Raw genomic sequence first — 7,735 nt, 5'->3', positions numbered from 1 at the left:
GAAGTATAAAGGACCAACACACAAACTCTGTGTAACCATGAACTTTTATAGTCTGGTTAATACAGTTTAGTGAGAACAACTCACAAACGCGGATGGCAAAAACAATAACAAAGGCCTGAGTGACGTCATCTGCATACTATCTATAAACGTTCATAGATACACACAGTTTTGTGTGTTCGTCCGTTATACTTCCGGATGTCAATGTTATGAGCTTCTTAGCAAAGCGCATACTATCTATAGTCTGATACAATTTAGTGAGAACTACTCATAAAAATGGCTGACTAAAAACAATACAAACAGATGAGAGACGTCAATTTCGTTCCATCTATAGATAGTTCGAAGATGACGTAACTCAAGCCTTTGTTGTTATATTTTGCCATCCGCGTTTGTGAGTTATTCTCACTAAACTGTATTAACCAGACTATAAAAGTTCATGGTTACACATAGTTTTGTGTGTTCGTCCGTTATACTTCCGGATGGCAATGTTATAAGTTTCTAAGCCAAGCGCATACTATCTATAATGTCCTGAAAACGAATCGCCAAAATGACTCTCTGAAAATAATAACAAGGAACTGAGTGACGCCAATGTCGTTCATTCTATAGATAGAATGCGCTTGGCCAAGGAGTTCACAACATTGCCATCCGGAAGTATAACGGACCAACACACAAACTCTGTGTAACCATGAACTTTTATAGTCTGGTTAATACAGTTTAGTGAGAACAACTCACAAACGCGGATGGAAAAAACAATAACAAAGACCTGAGTGACGTCATCTGCATACTATCTATAATGTCCTGAAAACGAATCGCCAAAATGACTCTCTAAAAATAATAACAAGGAACTGAGTGACGCCAATGTCGTTCATTCTATTGTGGCTTGTTATTTTATTAAATCGTGTAATTTTTTTAGTTTTGGTCACTCGTCGAAACCATCGAGCCCAAAAATAAATAAGTAGTGTTTACATAATGTGTGCTGTTCTATAAATAGTACTCACTGTGTTGTACACACTAAGGGAGAGCATCTGTGAAAAGTTTAAAGCACTCAAAACGTGATTGAGGCACTGGGCCACACATAATGAGAGATTGTGACTCTTCTGACACCAAATTGCATACTTTATTATTATTATTATTATTATTATTATTATTATTATTATTATTATTATTATTATTATTATTATTATTATTATTAATCTTTAATCCATCTTCCAAACCAAAACATACCACGAAGTCCATCAATATCCTTGTTATTGGTAGATACAATCACTTTGTCATATGGTACGTACAATAATATCACTCCAAAGCAATTTCTATCACAGATCACTATGACCCATAAAACATGTTTACCAACGACAGTGCGTTAAGTCCCTTGTAAAAAGAAATCGTGAAATAGGAAAGCCTGTGCCTGTTTTGGTTGTTTTGTTTTTGTTTCTATTTTTGTTTTGTTTTGTTTTGTTTAAATGGGCTTTTGTTGTTATTATTGTTTTGTTTCTCTTTTTGATTAATATTTTTTAATTTTTAAAAATTGTAGTTCTTTTTTTTTTTTTTTTTGAGCTAGGTATTTGAGACCCACCTCCTCAAAACGGTATTGTACGGCTATGTGGTCTTGTGATATGACACTCTCTTTGGGATCGGAAGGTCCTGGGTTCGAGCCTCGCTCGGCGCATAGTTGAGTCCTTGGAAAAGGCTCTTTACTCACATTCTCACACCGTACTAAGGTGTAAAATGAGTACCAGGTAGTCAACAGCGTTGTCTCTGTCCGAATAAAATGTTATATCGCCTAACAGGAGTCATGTTATGTCCTACTTGTTAAGCGTTGCTGTTGGCCAGGAACCCCTTGTAAAGCGCTTTGAGCACGTTTATGGGATATTGCTCTATATAAAAGCTCAAGTATTTTTGTTTGTTTTTTGTTTTGTTTTTTTTTTTTTTAATAAAAATAATGTCTAGTTTAAACATCTGATCTATCCCAATATTACATAGCTTTGAGAAGGTAGGTCACATTAGTGATTTTGGAAACGTAACTGTCTACTTGAATTGGGGTGTTTTGTTTTTTTTTAAAACCTTGTTTTCCATGAGATTAAACTAGTGATCACGTAAATGAAGTTAATAAAATGACAGTAAAATTAAAAAATGCAAAATATTTATTCATCCAAATAAAAAATTTTTTTTCTCTAACTTTTAGTTCATACAAAAAAAAAAAAAAATAAAAAAAAAAATAAAAAAATAAAAAAAAAAAAAATCTCGGGGTAAGCTGAAGTGCAGCATCTTGATTTGAGTATCATAGGCTAAGTACTCGAGAAAAAATAAAACGATATGCCGAAACTGGAACTCGAACACGGGTCATCAGGATATAGATAAGTGCAAATGATTTATACACCTGGCCATCTCTTCCTCTACATGAATTATAGATCTGAATTTACAATCATTTGAAACTCCGCAAATAGTAGATCAGACAAACAGCCATGTATAAAATTCTAAATGAAAAATAAAGTTTTAAAACCTTAAGACGATGTCTTGGTACTTGTTTCAACACTTCTACGATCAAAGTTGTAGGACGCCACAACTTTTTATGAGCTTAGGAGATCATCTATTTACTTTATTTGTTTATTTATTTATTTATTATTATTATTATTATTATTATTATTATTTATTATTATTATTATTATTATTATTATTATTATTATTATTATTATTATTATTATTATTATTATTATTTTGCTGCATCTGAAATAAAAAGATCAAAATAAAACAAGGTTTCTTTGAGCTCCGCTTTAGTGGGAAATATCTAAATAATGGGAAATTCTTACTATAGAATATTAACCGGTTTTCCGATTCCCAGTTTGCATCGTACACAATGTATGTACAACGAAATGATAGGGTTAATAGGGTTTATCTCTATCCATTACCTGACCCCCCCCCTACCACCCCCCCCCCCCCCCCCCCCCCCCCCCCCTCCCCATCGCCATTTCGAAATCGCCCCTCCCCCAATCAAAAGCACCATCGTAATCGTTGGACGCCGTTGTCGATATAATGATAGACATGCACATAGAACATTCTACAATGACAGTATATGGGACTGATCTCACTACACCCCCCCCCCCCCTTCCCTCTCTCTCTGTCTCTCTCTCTCTCTCTCTCTCTCTCTCTCTCTCTCTCTCTCTCTCTCTCTCTCTCTCTCTCACCCTCCATCTCTTTCTCTCTCACTCCATCCATATAATTATATATATATATTATATATATATATATATATATTATATATATATTATATATATATATATATATATATATATATATCTATCACATATCTTTCTTTCTTCTACCTATCTTTATCTCATTTTATTTATCATCAACATCTATCTACCAAAGTTTCAATCTATCCATTTACATATATATAAATATATTTTTTTCTTAAATATTTTTTTTTTGGGGGGGGGGGGGGGGGGGTCTTTTTTTTTGTTTGTTTTAGTTTCTCTCTTTTTAAAAAAACCCAAATAAATGACTGGTACTGCGTCCAGTGTCCCTTCTTGATTTATTACGAGCAATTATCTTGACAATAATGTTCACAAACTGAGCTTACTATCTTAACATATCAAATTAAAAAACTAAGGATCAGGAACCGGTGTAAGATAAAGAACTGAACAAGTATGTATGAAAGGTGCCAGACAAAGGAAGAAAAAAAATACAAGAAAAAAACATCCCAAAAATCAGTCGACCTCGACTGGGGATCGAACTTCAGACCTTCTGATTACCGGTCAGACGTGCTACCATTACAAATGGTTCTATCCTAAGTCGAAGTCGACTGATTTTTTGGGATGTTTTTTTTTTTTTCTTGTATTTTTCTTTCTTGCTTTGTCTGGCATTTTTCATAAACGCTTGTTCAGTTCTTTATCTTAACATACTATAACGCATATTCCTGTTAGATTCATGACCGGCGGCATTATCCTAATAAGTAGTCAATTCAAAGAGAAAGGGTGGGGGGGGGGGGGGGGGGGGGGGGGGCTACGTCTTGATCTGTGTTGTTGTTTTTAAGTGCTTTACTGTGCCAGTGAAAAGGAAGAAAATGGGATAGTCCAAAGCTTTAGTGTACAATTAAAACACCCAAAAAGAGTAAGAAACACGGAAATTGGTTCAAATAAGGAACAGAAGTAGATTCCAAGAGCACACTATTCAGTGTACTTAGTTTGAGATCACCTAAATGTCTTATCCTGTCACAAGTAAAGATCCCCACTGAGAGGAACACACTCAAATATTTACAAATAATATATATATATAGATAAAGGGGGATAGAGGACACAGAGAGTGCCTCCCTGGTCACTATGGGAGGTCAGGAATCCCACCCAGTCTTGCGCTCTTGAGGCTGATAAACCACTAAATAGGACACGGTGGAGCTGGGTGACTGAATAAATTGGTTACCTCCCGTGAGCACCGGATTTAGGCACGTTCGGAGTCTAACACGCTTTTTGGCTTCTCCCGAAAGCGCGCTAGAATCCAGCGAGTGCTGTATCATTAATGGAGAGGACAAGAGCCAGAACGAGGCGCTGCCATTGTCAGTGTCAGACTGTTAATTTATAATTTAATGTCACCGGATTTATGGCAGTCGACAGTCATTTAATGATTCTGATCTAACATTGAGTGCCTCTCTCTCCCTCTCTCTATCTCAATTTCTATATCTTTCATTGTCTCTTTTCTTTCTCTCCTTATCTATCTCTCTTAATTTCTATGTCTCTCTCTCTCTCTCTCTCTCTCTCTCTCTCTCTCTCTCTCTCTCCCAGTTTCTATATCTTTCATTAGTATTTCTTTTCTTTCTCTCCCTATCTATCCCTCTTAGTTTCTGTCTTTATTTGTTTTTCTCCACCCCCCCCCCCCCCCCCTTCTCTCTCTGTGTTAGTTTCTATATCTTTCAGTTTCCTTTCTTTCCCTCTCTATTTATCTCTCTTAGTTGCTATGTCTTTCTTTGTTTCTCTCTCTCTCTCTCTCTCTCTCTCTCTCTCTCTCTCTCTTTGTCTCCCTCTCTTCAATACCCAATGAGAACACCATACATGGTAAATAAAAGTTAGACACATCTCTCAGGATAACATCGATGTCCAAACAAGAATTGATTTACTGTCCGCAATGCCCCGTATCATGCACAGACCTGCCTGGTACTACGAACAATTCGTAGAAATAGATTATTTTTTTTTGGCTCCAGCTACATACGTCTCTTTAACTTAATAAATCTTGTTGGGAGGGAAGGTGTAGCTTCTTAAAACCTTTATTCAGGATTAGGGAGCATTTTTCAGACCATGCTGAGAGCAAATTGTTTCTAAAGCTATTTAAAGTGATTTTTTCTTTTGTTCCCTTGGAAACTACAATTTTTTAAATGTCAAGAAGGCAGCTCTCCATACAATATTGTCACTGTCAGGGGCGTACTCTCGCTTACCGTCAAAGCGTAGGCTTGTGCGGCTATGTGGTCTAGCGGTAGGACACTCAACTTCGGATTGGAAGGTCCGGGTTCGAGGCCCAAGCGGCGCGTCCTTGGAAAAGGCTCTTACTTTACTCACATTCTCTCACCGCCATAGTAGTAGCAGTAGTAGTAGTAGTAATAGTAGTGCTAGTAGTAGTAGTAGTAGTAGTAGTAGTAGTAGTAGTAGTAGTAGTAGTGGTAGTAGTATAAGTAGTAGTAGTAGTAGTAGTAGTAGTAGTAGTAGTAGTAGTAGTAGTAGTAGTAGTGGTGGTAGTAGTAGTAATAGTAGTAGTAGTAGTAGTAGTAGTAGTAGTAGTAGTAGTAGTAGTAGTAATAGTAGTGGTAGTAGTAGTAGTAGTAGTAGTAGTAGTAGTAGTAGTAGTAGTAGTAGTAGTAGTAGTAGTGGTGATAGTGGTAGTAGTAGTAGTAGTAGTAGTAGTAGTAGTAGTAGTAGTAGTAGTAGTAGTAGTAGCAGTAGTAGTAGTAGTAGTAGTAGTAGTAAGAGGAGGAGGAGGAGGTGTAATAAACTACTCGTAACAATATTATATTGTTTGTTTTTAAGGGTTTTACGGCGCTTGCAACACATTATGGTCATATCAGCGCCAGTAAAAAGGAAGAAAATGAGATACCTAGTAAAAAGTTCTAGAATTACAATTAAAGCATCCAAGAAAAGCAAGATAAAGGGGAATTGGTTCAACTAGGAAACATGTAGATTCCAAGAGCACGCTATCAAAGTATTTGATTGAGATCACCTAAAAGTCTCATCCAGACACAAGCACAGGTCCCAACTAAGAGGGATACACTCAAATGTTTACAAATTATATATATAATATGTAATCAAAACAATACAGTGCAAAGCAGAGAGATGATTTACAAGGAAAAACATATCATCTCCCAAAACTCTTAACTACATTTGACTGTTTCCCTTCCAGCTAGGATATCCGGTCAGGGCCTCGACAAAACCAAGTAATCTCATTCCAAGACAAAGACAGAAAGCATGTTGGAAAACAGATATTATAGGGGGAAAGAAGACACAGTAAGTGCTTCCCTGCACACTATGGGAGGCCAGGAACCCCACCCAAATCGTAACAAGATGAGAATGTACTAATGAAACAGTGCCAGACAAAGCAGAGAAGTCTATTGGTCAAAGCGTAGCTCGGCTTCTCCTGTACAACGATGTTTCATCAATTACACTGAGAATGACCCATAAATAAAGCCAAACACGGACATAATGGTCTAAATTCTTATTGCGCTATACTGCAAGCGCAGGTAATTACGAGGCACGCCCGCTGCTTTCTAACCTCTTCATCGCGGCTGTGCCAGGTACCATGCGAGAGCCACTTTTTCGGAACTCTTCACTGTGGGAGTTTAAGTTCTAGTCCTTCCTATTTCTATGCTCCTGTATGACTCGGACATTAACTCACTCAACCCTAACACCGACTATATATCCGTAGTTTACTCGGGTTATTTTTACCCCATGCCTATTTATTACATTTTTCTGAGACAAATTAAAGGCGTAGTATCAATCCTAATGTGTTTTGTTTTTACATGTTAATGGTAGTTGAATAAAAGTCTATGTACATGTTCATTTTTTCCCATTATGAAAAGTAGCAAAAAACTCTAGGATTGAGTGAGTTAAACCAGTCAACGAAATGCCATCAGGATTGACCCCATAACCCCTGGAGTACTGTTGGGCACTATGTTCCTCGGATTTGTTTGTGGATATGATTAAAGTAGAAAGCTGGTTCAAGTGACCTATCAATTGTTATATTGTGTAGTAGAGGGTTTGTATGTGATCTATTTCTCTGCAGTACACGACTCTCTCTCTCTCTCTCTCTCTCTCTCTCTCTCTCTCTCTCTCTCTCTCTATATATATATATATATATATATATATATATATATATATATATATATATATATATATATATATAAATTTGAGCTTTATATAGCGCAATATCTACTAAATGTGCTCAAAGCGCTTTACAAGGGGTCCCTGGTCAACAACAACATTTAACATGTAGGACGGGGCTGATGCCTGTTAAGCGATATTACAATTTTTCGGACAAAGACAACGCTGTTAACGGCCAGGTACTCGTTTTACACCTGAGTACGGTGAGAGAATGTGAGTAAAGAGCCTTTTCCAAGGACTCAACTATGCGCCGAGCGCGAGGCTCGAACCCAGGACCTTCCGATCCGAAAGCGAGTGTCATACCACTAGACCACATAGCCGCACAAATATATATATATGCGTGTATGTGTGTTTTCCATAGGGAGAGTAGAGTCTGTCATCTGCAT

This window comes from Berghia stephanieae, chromosome 9 (genome assembly GCF_034508935.2).
Source record: "Berghia stephanieae isolate SIO BIC M18660-M18661 chromosome 9, UCSD_Bste_1.3, whole genome shotgun sequence".
NCBI lineage: Eukaryota > Metazoa > Mollusca > Gastropoda > Nudibranchia > Aeolidiidae > Berghia > Berghia stephanieae.
Note: the sequence above shows the minus strand (reverse complement) of the source record.